This window comes from Lepidochelys olivacea (genome assembly GCF_965140295.1).
Source record: "Lepidochelys olivacea isolate rLepOli2 genome assembly, chromosome: 8".
Classification (NCBI taxonomy): domain Eukaryota; kingdom Metazoa; phylum Chordata; order Testudines; family Cheloniidae; genus Lepidochelys; species Lepidochelys olivacea.
In genome coordinates this window covers 55,607,948-55,623,748 of record NC_140418.1, presented here as the reverse complement: position 1 = coordinate 55,623,748, position 15,801 = coordinate 55,607,948, and the positions used below count along the sequence as shown (strand labels likewise).

Below are 15,801 nucleotides of genomic sequence, written 5' to 3'. Positions count from 1 at the left end.
CTGCTGAGCACCCTGCTGGTTTACCATCCCCAACCACTGCTCTGAATCCCTTTTCCCTTGGAGCAGCAGAGAAACATATAAACTCCCCTCCCTCCCTAATCCAGGTGGTGTGGGCTCTTGCCCATACTGTGGAATGAGGTAGGGGTATGAGAGCAGGTCTGGAGCCATTATGTCAGGTGCCACAGCCCACCTGGGACCATGTGAACACCTACACCACCTGAACAGCATGCCCACAAGACTGAGGGGGAAGTATTTTTGGTAAAGAAACATAATTTTCCCCCTTCTAAGATATTGTTATAGAACTGTTTTTTTAAAAAAGGCTTTTAAAGGTATGGTAAATCCCTGTGATAGGCTCTTTATTCAAAACCCAGTTTTGGTAAACTAAACTTCTTTACTTACCAAAATACTGTTTTTGGAGTGACAAGAAGTTTCTATATCCAATTACATAAAGAATTCTATTAAAAGAGTCTACATTTTTTGCAAAAACTTTAAAGAGGCCATTTTCCAATTTTCCATTCAAAAACTTTCAACAAGCTGTACCACTAGAGACCGTTCAAGATTTGCTCTTCTATGTTCAGCAACCAGTCACACTGCTCTGTAAAAGTTATTTTTAAACGGATGACCAGAACAATGTTTTTACAGTAGAATGATTTTTACAATAGCTTTCTTATTGTTTTCCAAAAGATTTCTGCTATATTTGTAAGTATCATGTTTTTCCTTCTATTATTTCCCTCCCTACCATATGCTTCTAGGCTGTTTCAGTCTTGCCTCATTTCCTTTTTCACTTGCTCTTCCTCCTCTACTTTCTCCTCCCTTCCCCTCCAAATTAACTGTAAAATTGTATTCCTCCTAAGTATTTCTGTTATAGATCTAACACAATGTCAGTTAGTGTACAGGATAAACAGCAGGAGGACTGTTAAAGATAGCTGCATGCAGCATAACTGGAGATTAAGTAACAGTAAGGGAAGAGACAGAAAATGTAGAACCCCAGACGCCCACCATATTCCTTTTTTCCCCCAACTTTGACCTAGTTTGTCTTTGCTGAGCACCTCACCAGTCAAATTTACTGAACTTACTGGCCAACCGCAAGGAAGGTCTAAATTTCTGTCAGTAACCTGGCATGTGACCTGAAGGAGCCCTAACACTTTATACTACTTCAAGGATGAAAGTAATTCCCCTTCTCTGTTTTCCATCCACTCTTACTTAGCACGCATTTAGAGGCACAAAATCAGTGGCACATCCTTATGATCACAAAGGCCCACGTGCCCCTTCCAGAAACTACTGCACTTTTTTCCTTGACTCTGAGACTATAGTCCCCCAGAGAGAATGCAAGAAGCATTCACTCCCATCCCAGCTCTGTTTGCAGCTTCATGATATGTTATCGACACCAATTGTAACTTCTAGCCTTTGACTCTGTTTGCGCCAAGCAGCACGCTCACACCCACTTTAACAAACTACCCTCAGGCTTTTCAAGCAATACAAAACTTTCTTTAGGCAACTTCATGAGAGTCTAGTGGTGGCTGAAGAGAGAAAGAGGAGGAACTGAGAGATTACAGAGCAAGTGTGGAAAAGGATAAGCAGCTGCACAGGTGAAAAAGCTAATAGGTTGGTAATCAACTCTAAGAGAATTAGTAAACAAACATAAGCAGGGCAGAGTAATTCATTAGGTAGAACCATCAAAAGAAAACCAAGTCTTTCAGGTCTTCTGTGTTCTATTCTACTGAAACCAAAATAGAACTGGCCTTACATTGCCAGAAATCCCTAGCCTGGTCCTCCTCGTTACAAAACATTCTTCTGTCTCCCAAGCAGCTACTTTGATAGTCTTGTATTCCTCCTGGTGAACCTGATTTGCCTGCAATCTCCAGCCCTGATTTATCCTCCCCCTAAGCTTTTGTGCATGGGAAAGGAACTACCCTGGAGCTAATCCTTTTTTTTTTTTTTTTTTTGGTAAGTGACCATATTGTGCGTCTCCCTCTTCTCGCAGGAACTGGGATACAGTTTGATCATTGCCAATAAAAACTTTCCTTTGGCTGTTTCAATCAAAACACCACTAGGGGAGGGAAGCACCTCTGCCCCTCCCAAAAAAACCTCCTCTATTTCTGCTCCATTTAGATTAAGGAATAAATATGGGAACACAAATATATCCTTTTTTGCACAAATATATCACTATTCTAGGTCAGTCTTAACAGCAGCTCTGGGTGGGGGTTATTCTCCACTGTAACCCACTCATATAACTCCCATTAACATTACTGTAATAGAATTCTACAGCAACAAAGGAAGAAATTATTCTCCTCTATCACAGCAGTGACTGGCATCATTGAATACGGTGATAAAATGGAAGGAAAACTGCACCTGTTAGGGCTCCAATTTTGTAAACATACATATGCTTAATTTTAAGCACACTGTTACTCCTGGGGGAATTCTGCGCCACTGCACATGCACAGAATTTATGTCCCCTGCAGATTTCTTTGCTTCCCCGCAGAAAAATGATTTTCTGATAGGGAAGCGAAGGGAAGCAACAAAAGCGGTCATGAGACCCTCCCCAGCAGTATGTTTTGGGAGCCTAAGTCAGTTGGCAGAGAGGTAAATCACTGTGGGGCAGTGGGAAGGACTGAGGAAGACCCAGGTGGTGGCTCCTGCTCTGTGCCAGGCTTAGATTCTAGTCCCAGCTGGGCTGGGGAGGATGGATCTTCCTCTTCCCCTGCACAGCATCCAGGGCCAGGACAGACCTACTCCCAGATTTCTCCCAAAGCTTCAGGAAGATCTGCACACTCCACCCCCTTGCCCCCGCACCCATTGCTCCTCAGCTGCAGGGGGAGGGATCACTGTACAGGGAGGTGCTCCCCCATCCGCCCAACCCCCGTGCATCCAGACACCCTCATACCCAGACCCTCTCACTGAGCCTCACCCCCCCCTGCATCCAGAACCACCACCCCTTCCAAGTCCCACTCCCCTGCACCTGGACCACCCTGACAAGTCACTCACAGCCAGTTCCCCACCCCACTGAGATCCAACCAGCTTCACCTGGATCCCCACCCCACTGCGCCCCACTCCACCAACATCAGGACCCTTGTGCATCCAGATCCCCTCACACCTGGATTCCCCACTGAGCTGCCCGCACCCAGATTGCCCCACACAGAATCCTCTGAACCCACACCGAATCCTCTGAACCCATACCTGGATCCCCCCACACTAAGCCCCTCCATACTTGGATCCTGCTGGGCTGAGCCTGCCTGCCCACACCTGGTGCACCTGGCACAGAAGGGCAGGACCCTGGGGTGTTTCTCAGGCAAGACCAGTCCTTGCACTGTGTCAGGGTTGGGTGCAGCCTCACCGCTGAGTCTGTGTCCTGGGGGGAGCTGCAGAATGATCTCCCAACTCTGTGCAGCCAGTGGCCTATGCTCCCCAATGCCATACTGGAGTCTCCACATTTATTTGACAAATAAAATTTGCAGAATTTTTTATTTTTTGGCACAGAATACCCTCAGGAGTAGCACATGTGTTTGCAGGGTCAAGACAGACTGCTAATTCCCATTTGTGCCCTATAATATACCTATACCTTTTTATAGAGGGGGAAGAGAAGGAGAGGAGATAACACATTTGTACAACAAATATCTATCATTCTCCAATTTACCTTCAATAATCATGGGGAGCCCAGAGTTCCTTCTCCCTAGCCTCCAAGCTGAACAAATAGACTGTAATCAATCACTTCTCTAGATTATCAATCCATGAATTTATGATAGATGTTGACTTTTGTGTGTACTTCCTGGAACTGTAACATTTTACATACTCAAAACACTGTCACAAAGGTGTATGCTGCCCATAGAGGGTAACATTCCTCAAGTTTAAAAACAGCAAGAACTTTAATCCACAGTTAAGGTTGAGAATGTATTCCTCTCCTGTGAAGTTAAATTCACTTACATGCACATCTGTGAATTTAGGCGAGGTTTTCAAAATTGCCTCAGGGAATTAGGCACCCAATCTCAATTGACTTGCAGTGGGATTTGGGCACCTAGCTTTCCTAAGCCCCTTTGGAAATCCCAGCCTTCATCACTTAAATGTAAGGAAATTCTCAATTATGGTTCCAAAACCAGTCTTGAGGATCTCCCAAAATGATCCAAGGCTACTTTAGACAGTAAGGGCCAAATCCTGCAAACCTTGCTAAGGCAAAACTCCCACTGACTCAACAAGAGCTTTGCCTGAGGACTATAGTGTGCCTTGGCCTGTACAAAGAACTGAGGATCCTCTCCTATAGCCTTTCATGGACCACCTCGTTTTAGGTCAAGGCACACACAAGTGAGCCAGGCTACTCACCGGTTTACTCCCTTCATAGAGCAGGTGGGTGAGGAGTCATCTAGGAGGGGCAGAGAATGGGCAAAACCTTAGTTCCACTCCTTTAGCTACTCTGGTCAGAGCAGATGAGCCAGCATGGCATAGGTAATAATTTATTGCTACTACAGACCAGCAGTAAATTACTAGCTCCCAGAAGCAAAGAGGAAATTGGAGGAGTGTCTCTGAATCATCATGCCTCCTGACGCTATTCCTGGATGGTACAGTGCACGTTCTATTTCTTGCCCAGAGCTATGCCTAAGATCTACAATAAGGTCTGAGCCAAATCCTACAGTGTCATTCATGGTTGAAGTATTTTATTTACTCTGAACAAGAGTTTGTATATGTTCCTGAACTATGCTAAGTGTAACTGTCCTTTGAATTATTTGATTAACTGATGAGTCTATTTAACTACAAGAGTTACATAGCCTATGCAATGTTTTCTGACTTCTACAGAAGCTAGTAATTTGCAACTAGCAGAATCACTGTGCACTGACACCCAATCTTAATGGACCACAACACACATTATGTCAATTAATAATTGGAAAGCACTGTTATTTGTGTTACCTTAAACTCAAGACCCTTTACACATAGTAGAAATTTAACATCACAAGCCACCTCCTGAAAACTGTGAACCTCATCCATTGTTGTAAGGAGCGAGTCCACAATACTCCCAACAGTTACCCATAAGCAAAGTGAAAGAGTATTGATAACCAGCCACATTCTATGGAATAAGGCTAGGCAAGATGTAAACCTTGGAAAGTCAACCTCACCCTGGACTACTGCTGAATACGCAGTTTCCTGCTTTGTGAAACCATCCACAGAATAAGATGTGCAGCCCACTTCCCCAGTCATCTGCCCTTCAACCCTTTATCACACTAGCGACAAATATCTAAGTCTGTCTGCCTTGGTGCCAAACTTGTCTTCACCCACTCCCTGTACCGAGTGACAAGCTCCTTGCCTCCCAACCCCCTTTATAGTTACAACTCCCCTTCTTCCCACTAGCCACACACACACACACGCACAAGTCCATAGCCTATATGTTCTATCTAGGTATTTAAATTAATCTGGGGTATCTGAGCACCTGTTGATATAGACCCCGTGCCCCTGCTGATCCTCAAGACTGGTTTTGGAACCATAATTGAGAATTTCCTTACATTTAAGTGATGAAGGCTGGGATTTCCAAAGGGGCTTAGGAAAGCTAGGCACCCAAATCCCACTGCAAGTCAATTGAGATTGGGTGCTTAATTCCCTGAGGCAATTTTGAAAACCTCGCCTAAATTCACAGATGTGCATGCAAGTGAATTTAACTTCACAGGAGAGGAATACATTCTCAACCTTAACTGTGGATTAAAGTTCTTGCTGTTTTTAAACTTGAGGAATGTTACCCTCTATGGGCAGCACACACCTTTGTGACAGTGTTTTGAGTATGTAAAATGTTACAGTTCCAGGAAGTACACACAAAAGTCAGCTTCTATCATCGAGAAAAAAAATCATAATCTGCCCATCAGTCATGCGTCAGTCTTCATTGCTCTGTGACACTGACAGAGTATGACTGTTTGCGTTATTTGCAACAGATTCATTCCCTGTTGCTGACACCTTCGCCCAGTGCTGTACCATGGTCCTCTGCTAGAGAAAGCTGTTCCAGAACACTCAGACTGGCTGTTTCGCTTTTAAAAGCTTTCTGAGGATATTTCTGCAGACTGAAACATGACGATTTGAGACAAGGATCTGCAGCTTGCGGGATGGGGTGGGGGAATAGGGAAGGACTATCATGAACATCATTCCAAGTAAACCACTTTAATTAGGGTGAGAAAGGAAAGCTCCCCAAACATCAATTTGAGGGTTACTTAGTTTATCCCCTAAAGAATTTGAAACACAAAAGAAAGATGGGAAGCATCCAAAAATCAGGAAGAGCTTTTCATCTTGAAGATGTCTCTCTTCCTACACAACTGAGACAGAGGGGATGCAGTTTGAGCTGTTAGGTTTTTTGAATACTGAAAAAACAATGCTGTTGAACTGCTTGTTCATTAGGGGATTTTCAGGTTGGTTTCAGTATCACTAGAGTCAACTTTGATTTATAGATACCCACACCCAGAGTGTGCAATAAACTAAAAATATATGTTATAAGAAACAGGCAACATGCACAGTTAGATCCCAGAATGGAAACAAAGCCTGAAGGAAAAATATAATGCAGATAATACAAAAAATCCCCCTAAAACTGAGACTAGTCCTGAGCCTACCAGTAAAGAATGCACCTTAATGTACTTTCGTGATAACTGAGGGGGTGAGAATGTCATAGCTTCATGCCTGAACAAGGAAGGCCCTGCACTTCATCTTCTCAACACGATCTCTTTTGGAAAACACAGTAGCTCCAATTTGCCATTTTAGACTGCCACAAAAATAAAGAATCACATAAGAGAAAGCTGGTCCCAGCTGCTGCTATGGATGCCAGACTCTGCCAAATCTCCAATATCCACCAGACCTCAGCTACTGAGTTGTGCCTATCTACCAAGAGCAGTGTCAATGGAAGAGAAAGAACACCATCCTCAAGAACAGCACCGAGAGCACTCCTGAGCCATTTGCCTCTGCTCAACACCACAACACATAAACTAAGGGTCGCTGTCCATTCCTACTTCACAGGACTCCATGGAATTGAAGCTGTCCAGCAAGTGAAGTAGATACACCCAAATCTACTTTCAACATAAGACTGAGTCATGGCAAACTTTGCTGGCACATCAATGCTGCACAGAACCTGTATTTACTCTAACAGGCAGGTGAACACCAGATCTTACTAGCTTGTTCCCCTAATGGATATCAAGGATGGAGTGGTTGTTCAGCAAACCTTCAGGACATTTATATTCATCTTATTTTACCCAAGTTTCACGCATCTGCACTTTTCTCCATTACTTTTATAGGTAGAGGTATCCTAAAAGTCAGTATCTGATATTTAGAACTTTTTCTAGCTGTTCATAGCAGTTAAAAGGAATTCTCATAGAAGAGTGAACCATGACAGGCCCAAATGCCCACTGGCTACACATCAACTTTCACATATCATCTAGAAGCACTGCAGTCACTGCAAAGGCTGTTGCTCCCATGAGAAAGGCAGCCAGGCTCTACCTCTTCTTTGCTAAAACAATTGCACTACCCAGTGTCCTTAATTGTGCGTACCCCCAAAATCCTGATTAGTGAGTAAGTCTAAAATTCAGAGGCCTGTTTGCCAAACATCCATCACTACTAAGAATTCAAAAATTGTTTTCATTTTATTATAAGGGACTTGGGAGGAGGCCAGGGTAGAAACCCAAGAACAAAAGTCCATGAGTTAAGGCCCTCTCCATTGATTTTCAGTGCATAAATCTGGAAAATTTGGGTAAATTTCCCCCCGTTTATTTATATCACATAAGCTGTCTAGAATTTTTTTATATTCTGATACATAGTTGGAATATAGTTATGCTTTATTTACTGGAATCAAGTGAATGAGGCTATGGCATTTATGTCATGTTTACAGATATGTTAAAGGGCTAAAATTCTGGTTAGTACCAAAGTGGTTCTGGCTCCTAACACACTCTTTTGGGAAAGTGCCCACTCGTATGTACAGACCCTGCAACATTTTGCCTATTAAATATATACTTCATAAGCCTCAGCACTCTACACCTCAATCTACAACTTCTTATAACTGGTGGAATAAATGATAAGCGACAGCCAAACCTAAGACTGCTCAAAGTAAGCTTACGCAGAGGTCCTGATGTCTTCTACGCTCTGAGGACTTTTTCAAATATATTATTTGTTTTACAGAACAGGGCCCCATTGTGCTAGGTACTGTAGAGAACACATAATAGGAGATAATCCCTGCCACAAAGATCTTACAATTGAAATAGAGAAGGGAGACAAGGGTGGGAGGGGAAAGAGGCACAGAAGAGTGCAGTGACTTGTCCAAGGTCACATAGCAGATCAGTAGCCAAAATGGGATTAGAACTCACATCTCCTTACTTCTACTCCATTGTCCCATACACTGGACCATGCTGCCTCCTTGTCAGGCCATCAGGCCATCAATATTCAGGTGAAACTATTTTGTAGCATCTTATCTTTATTCCAAAATTACTCTTCCTTAAGAACTACACTAGGCACACATGAGATGATAACAGATGCTGTTGGATTATTATTCTGTTTTACTGGAATCCATTAGATTTTAATATTTATGTATCACTGTCTCATCTAGCATCATTAATTAAGCTTCCCTGCTTTAATAACAAAGTAGAATATGCTTGCCCAAGCCTGGAAAATGCCTCTCACTTTAAATGTAATTTTAAGGAATTGCCACACACATTTGGGAAGCAGCAGTACTTTAAACCACAGTCATTCAGAAGTTTCAGGAGAAGGGGTGTTAAGTCACCCTATACAACTACTGCGGTTGCCACCAATTCCAAAGACTAATTTAAACGATCTCTGTCACCCAAGTGACCACTAAGACTCGCACAGTACTCCTGGATCATCAACAGGAAACCTCTTCAGTGGAAATTCTTCAAACCACAATTCCAAGGAATTGTTTTCAGAGGAATGTGGAATGTAAAATGAAACTTGGTAAGATACACATCTTCTCAGTATGATTTGAACATTAAGTTGAAACCTAAGACAAAGAATAATTCCAGGCACCATGCTGTTGGTTTTATTTGAAGGATGCTCTCCTTATTTGATTCTATGGTTCTTAACACAAAGCTCCTTAATGCAACTTTTCAATTCCATTCCCCACCCTCCTCACACATACATCCCTCAAGATGTTACACCAGATATCTTACTAAAACATACCTTGGCAGAAACTTCAAACAAAAACTGGACAAGTCCCTCTTTGGCATACAGCAGTTCTTGCATATTCTGGTTTTGGGTAAAAACCCACTGAAATCTATGTACAGGAGAAACATGTTGCTACAGAAAATGCACTCCTTTATTTTTAGCATTTGTACATTTTCACTGAATAAAATAAGCCATGTACAAAGCTCATAATTGAGTGTTTCTTTGGTATTTGACTAAGTGTGGTGAAGAAAATACTGTAATACAAGTACTGTATATCAAAGTGACTAAGTTAGCTTTTTTACATAAACGCTAAGGCTTGTAATTTTCTGTCTGAGATATATCACTAAGTATTGTATTACCGATCATGCTACTGTTCTGTATAGAAATAAGAGGGAAAGTATTCTCCCAGCCCTCGGATACCACAGTGACAGGCACTTAAACTAGAAAGACGGAGTTTTGCATTCCAGATGGGGTTGTACCACATATTTTTAAGACAGCAAAACAAGAAAAATACGTTAGCATAATACAGTTGACACAGATCCACACCTGCAAGAAAATTTGCTTTTAAAATTACATCTGTATTATGGGGCTTTGGTATTGCACTACACATTGTCCCCTCTCAGAGGGCCCCACATCACGGGACAATATCACCCAATCCAGACAGTCCTCATCTATATTGCAATCTATTTCTAAAGGGCACCTGGTACACCACATAACCTTAACTGCACACACGACGACCCAATAATGCTATAATATATTTGCATGAATATTGTGGCACTCATTTATGTAGGACCACACATGTTGCATAGATGAGACACAACCAGGGAAGAATGAGGGGTCAGCCTTGTTTGAGTGCATAGTTGCTTTGGTGCGTTTATGTCCAAAATGTAATGCTGTTCCATTAACTTATGATAAAGGATGTTCAGGGGCATGGAGACAGTGACAACATGGGCTCTATCCTACCTCCACTGAAGTCGACGGCCAAACTCCCATTAACTTCAATGGGAGCAGACTGGGCCCCAGGTCAAGATGAAAATCAAAATGAAACTATGACTTGCATTGGCAACAATAAAATCATCCCATTCTCCCTGAAAAAGAAATGACACCATCACATAGGATAATAAGAGTTCTTGTATTCTTAGATTATAAGATCTTTGGAACAAGGACTACGTTTACCTTTTAATTTGTCCAGCACTTAACACAACAGGGTCCCCAAACCCAACTGAATGTTACTTAGCATCTAGAAACCACAGTCATGGATCATGACTCCACTGTGCTAGACACTGTACAAACACAAGGGAAAAAAAAGACATTCACTCCTCCAAACTACTGCAATGCCCGTAAGATAATTCATACTAAATAATGATTATAGCACCCCTCTTTTCCATTACATTAAGTTCAAGCTTCTTGGCCCCACCTTTCACATTTCTGTTCTTCCCTTCTTATCTGTTCTTATCTCTTATCAATTCCCAAACTCTGCTCCACCAATGATGCCAGGTTTGACTGTCCACTTCTCCCACAGCCATCTTCACATCTTCTTTCACCCTGCTCCCAGGTATGGACCTTCCTCCCTAAACTGTTCCATAAGACCACTCCTTCAAATAGCTTCTCCAACCCCACTGCTTCTGCAACAACTACAAGAAACTGGCCAATTCATAATGTTGAGGGGTTGCCAGATACAGCTGATGTATATTAATTTTAAACAAAACCACACCTTTGATTGTATGATGCTTGTCTTCTTAGGCCCTGATCCTGCACTGTGATCAGTATGTGCCCACATGGAGCCCCACTCAAGTCAATCAGACTCTACACAATTTCAGGGATCTGCTCACATGCAATAGCTTACACGGTTGGGGCCTTTGGAGCGGGCACTAACTCTACCTGGGAGCGTGGACAGTGCCAACACATTCAGTGCTACTGAAATATATATAATCAGTAATACTACAGAATGATAAAGGCATAGAAGTTTGTTCTAAATATGATCTTGAATATGCAACAATGTCCTTTTAAACATGTTTTTGTAAAGTATTTTCAACAATAAGATAAAGTACAGCACACGCCTCAAGTGTATTAATATTAATTCTAATCTATTGTGTTGTACTGAATTTGTTTACCTAAAGTTGAACAATCGCATCAACCTTTGTTAGTGTGATTGCACAACAAACTACATTAGACTTGAACAACTAAGCTGCTCGCTCTCTCTCTCTCTCTCTTTAGGAAAGATATATAGAAGTTGCTCACTTTTAGTAACACCATTATTTTAAATTCAGTATGCAACACATAGTGATATTACAAAGAACAAAAGCAAAATCTTAGCACCACGTAAATGCTTTCATAACTATGTAGTGTACAAAATATGACACGGTGTGCAGATCCTGTGTAATAACCTCACACCCAGTATACACTGTAAGGCACAAGATAAAGCAGAATGTTTTCAACCACTGAACATTATTGCACAATAAAAGCACATCCTGTTGTATCTTGTTCCAACTATAATATGAAGTCAACTATACAACAATGATTTTCAAAATAAATGATTGCACATATAAAAACAAAATCCATAATTTACACATCATGTCAGCTAAAAATGTATCATTCATGTGTTTGACATCACAGCTGTAAATTACAGCTTTAACCATACCAATGCAAAATTCCTTTGGCTTTCTCACCCCAGAATGAGCATGACTGCCATTTCTGACACTTTTCATCCATGTCTGTGCCTTTTGGAAATAAACAGACACAGTAAATACCTCCCAAGATATACTCTATGTTTAAATGCTGTTCCATCAGTGGCACAGCAGTGGAAAGGTGTTTTGTTTTTTTTAATATCATAATGAAGTATTAATTAAAACAAACACCAAAACCGAAAGCAACAAACATAATTTGGGGTCCCCTAACACAAGAAAGTGCAATAGCAAGGCTATAGTGCTCTGGGCTTCTCGTTACCCCAAAAAAGAACAGGAGTACTTGTGGCACCTTAGAGACTAACAAATTTATTAGAGCATAAGCTTTCGTGGGCTACAGCCCGCTTCATCGGATGCATAGAATGGAACATATAGTAAGAAGATATATATACACATACAGAGAAGGTGGAAGTTGCCATACAAACTATAAGAGGCTAATTAATTAAGATGAGCTATTATCAGCAGGAGAAAAAAACTTTTGTAGTGATAATCAAGATGGCCCATTTAGACAGTTGACAAGAAGGTGTGAGGATACTTAATATGGGGAAATAGATTCAATATGTGTAATAACCCAGCCACTCCCAGTCTCTATTCAAACCCAAGTTTGTGGTATCTAGTTTGCATATTAATTCAAGCTCAGCAGTTGCTCATTGGAGTCTGTTTTTGAAGCTTTTCTGTTGCAAAATTGCCACCCTTAAGTCTTTTACTGAGTGGCCAGAGAGGTTGAAGTGTTCTCCTACCGGTTTTTGAATGTTATGATTCCTGATGTCAGATTTGTGTCTATTTATTCTTTTGCAAGGATAGGTTCCTGGGTTAGTGTTTTTGTTGTGTGGTTGCTGGTTTGCTTCAGGTTGGGGGGCTGTCTGTAAGCGAGGACTGGTCTGTCTCCCAAGAACTGTGAGAGTGAGGGATCATTTTTCAGGATAAGTTGTAAATCTTTGATGATGCGCTGGAGAGGTTTTAGTTGGGGGCTGAAGGTGAGAGCTAGTGGCATTCTGTTATTTTCTTTGTTGGGCCTGTCCTGTAGTAGGTGACTTCTGGGTACTCTTCTGGCTCTGTCAATCTATTTTTTCACACCAACCCAGGAACCTATCCTTGCAATAAAGCACGATGCCAACTCTGTCCACATATTTATTCAAGTGACACCATCATAGGACCTAATCACATTAGCCACGCCATCAGGGGCTCGTTCACCTGCACATCTAGCAATGTGATATATGCCATCATGTTCCAGCAATGCCCCTCTGCCATGTACATTGGCCAAACTGGACAGTCTCTACGCAAAAATCCAGCTGTTTGACTCAGTCTACTTTCTAATGCACAAACATTCACATAACAAAAGCCATCATCATGACTGACACCCTTATTGGCTGCCTCAGCAGAGAAGCAAAGCACTGGACAGACATAAGCAAACTACCCTCTAACCCAGTGGTTCTCAACCTATTTACCATCATGGACAACATATGCAGCTCTCTATGTGTTATGTGGGCTGCATCCACGTAATATATATACTACCTGTGTGGCCCAGAGGATGTCACACAGGCTGCAGCTATATGCTGATTGGGCCACAAGCAGCCCATGGGTTGAGAACCACTGCTCTAACCTGTATAGGTGATCCGTTTAACTATTGTTGGGGCTCCAAAGGAAAGGTAGCTACCTGTAGCTCTGCCCCAGGCAAACTGACAAATATTCACTCCTACCAGCCTGCAGTCACCCATGCAGATAGTTACCGATTACTCTGCTGCCCCTAATATTTTGTTGCCCCAAGGGAACTGCCTTCTCTGCCTCTCTAGCAGAACCAACTCTATGGGGGGAATAAGGGAGAGGCTGCACTACTTCTGTCCATGTTGATCCCACTCTACAAATGAACAGAAAACTGTCTCCAAAATCATTAGCCAGCGCTAAACTCACCATTGCAATGTATATTATTATTAGGAGTCTGACATCACATCAGGGTAAGCACAGTCTGACATCTACAGTTAAGTCAGTGATGGTGTAAGTGCTGGCTACGTTACAGCCGTTGGATATTGCAATGCATATTCTGTTAAACACTAAAAATGATATTTTATGTAGGGCCTCTCCCTGGACATCCATTCCTTATGAGGATAAGAAATCTCCAGCCAGTTATTTATATTGTCTAACTCCTGTAATCTGAGAAAAATCCACACAACATTAGTGTCTTACTTTAGATATTAATGTCCACTTCTGCTGCATATGTTATGGCCAGCTAGCTCCTTTAAGAATGGGTTGTAAAGCAATCTAGGTTAAAAACGAACACAAAACCAGGAAAATGCAGAGGATGGGAACACCCAAACCCCTGAATCCTCTCTCTGGAGCAGGGGCACTTTGCGAACTGCAGAGGAGGAATGAAATCTATTCCACGTACAATAACCAGCCAGCCTACCTAGCAAGGACATGAATAATACATGGGAGGAAGAGGAATCTGAGGCACACAAATAAGCACATGAATAGGTCAGCCTTTGGGGGGAGGATGAGGCAAAGGGGGATCCCCCAGCTCCCGCACCCACAGGCAGCTGCAGGGAGCGGATTTGTCCTGGAAACTCGGCTTGGGGAAGTGGGCGGGTTCCACCGCTTCAGCTCGCAAAGGGCAGCGGCAAATGCGATGGCCAGGCCTCCGAGGGGCTGCAGGAGGCGGCGGAGGCAGCATCTCTGCCCCCTTCCCCAACCGCTCGGCACCCGGCGGCCGCTCCAGCGCCTTCCCGCTCCCCACCCGGCGGGCCTCCCCGCCAGGCTCCCGAGGGAGGCTTCGCCGCAACTAGCTCCCGACGCAGGGGAATGGGGAGACGGGGCAACACTCACCTCAGGGGCCGCCAAGCCCCTCCGCCTCCTGCCGGGTCGGCTCAAGCAGGTCCCCCAGTCCCAGGGCAGCGGGAGGGCCGGGCCGGGAGACGAGCGGCTCCAACTCCGGGAGACGGCTCCGTGGGGCGCTCCCGGAGGCGGCAGCGGAGCGGCCTCTCCGGGCAGCAGGGGGAGGGACCGAGCGGGGAAGGGGCGGGATAGAGGGGGCGAGCTCCGCCCGGCCAGGCAGGGGCGGGCAGAGAGAGGGAATTAAGATATAGGGATGGAGGGAGAGGGAAGGGGCAGGCAGAGGCCTGGCTGAAGGAGAAGGGAGGATGGGGAGGTGGAGGGCAGAGTGGGAGAGCGAAACGGGGGGAAATGTGCTGGCTCCCCCCTTCTTCTCTTGCTTGCTGCCCTTTTGCCTCCTTCCCCTCTCCCTGGCTCCCTCCGTTCCCGCCCAGTATCTCCTCATGCCTCCGACCCTGGCTGTGCCCTGAGGCAGCCCAAGGGGGAATGGGGTGAACTAGGAACAAAGGCCGAGAACGTTCCAGAAGAACGTCCCGACGGGGGCAGATGGACGAGGCTGTGGCATGATCTCCCAAGGGGAATGGAAGGAGCCCCAGTGTCTGGGATGCTTCAAACTAGAGGGGACTCTGGAAAGCATACAGTGAGCACCAATCTTAACGCTAGCTGCAAAGAGATTAAACGACCTGAAAGGCAGTGTGGTCCAGTGACTAGGGCACTGAATTAGGACTCAAGAGATGGGGTGCTGGAATGAGGGGCACTGGGAGTGCAGTAGCAGCCCCTGACTTTAAGTGGTTTCTATCATATATGGGGTTTACAGTTTTGTTCAATGGCTTTCAGTACCCCCACTATAAAAATTGTTCCAATGCTGCTGAGACTGGGGATTTATTCCCTGCTCTGTTGGGTGACCTTGGGCAAGTCACTTCATCTCTCTGTGCCTGTGATTTCCTTCTCACCCTTTGTCTGTTTTGTCTCCTTCAACTGTAAACTTTTCAAGGGAGGGCCTCTCTTATTATATATATATATGTACAGTGCCTAACACAGTGGCTTTCCAGCTTTCCAGACTACTGTACCCCTTTCAGGAGTCTGATTTGTCTTGCATACCTGAAGTTTCAACTCACTTTAAAATGACTTGCTTACAAAATCAGACATAAAAATACAAAAATGTCACAGA

General features: G+C 43.7%; 1 protein-coding gene across 3 annotated transcripts in view; it reads right to left on the bottom strand.

Moving 5' to 3' along the window:
• Positions 1-14,808, bottom strand: part of LOC311525290 (uncharacterized protein C1orf21) — a 195,434-nt gene extending 180,626 nt beyond the window's left edge. For 2 of the 3 annotated variants that reach the window (XM_084637316.1, XM_084637315.1), the window contains exon 1: positions 14,625-14,808. The gene's annotated coding sequence lies outside the window, so the exon portion shown is untranslated. Of the gene's footprint in view, positions 1-10,083; positions 10,209-14,624 lie in introns of all 3 variants that reach the window. The other variant, XM_084637317.1, reaches the window with a different exon arrangement.
• Between the last annotated feature and the right edge of the window lie 993 nt (positions 14,809-15,801).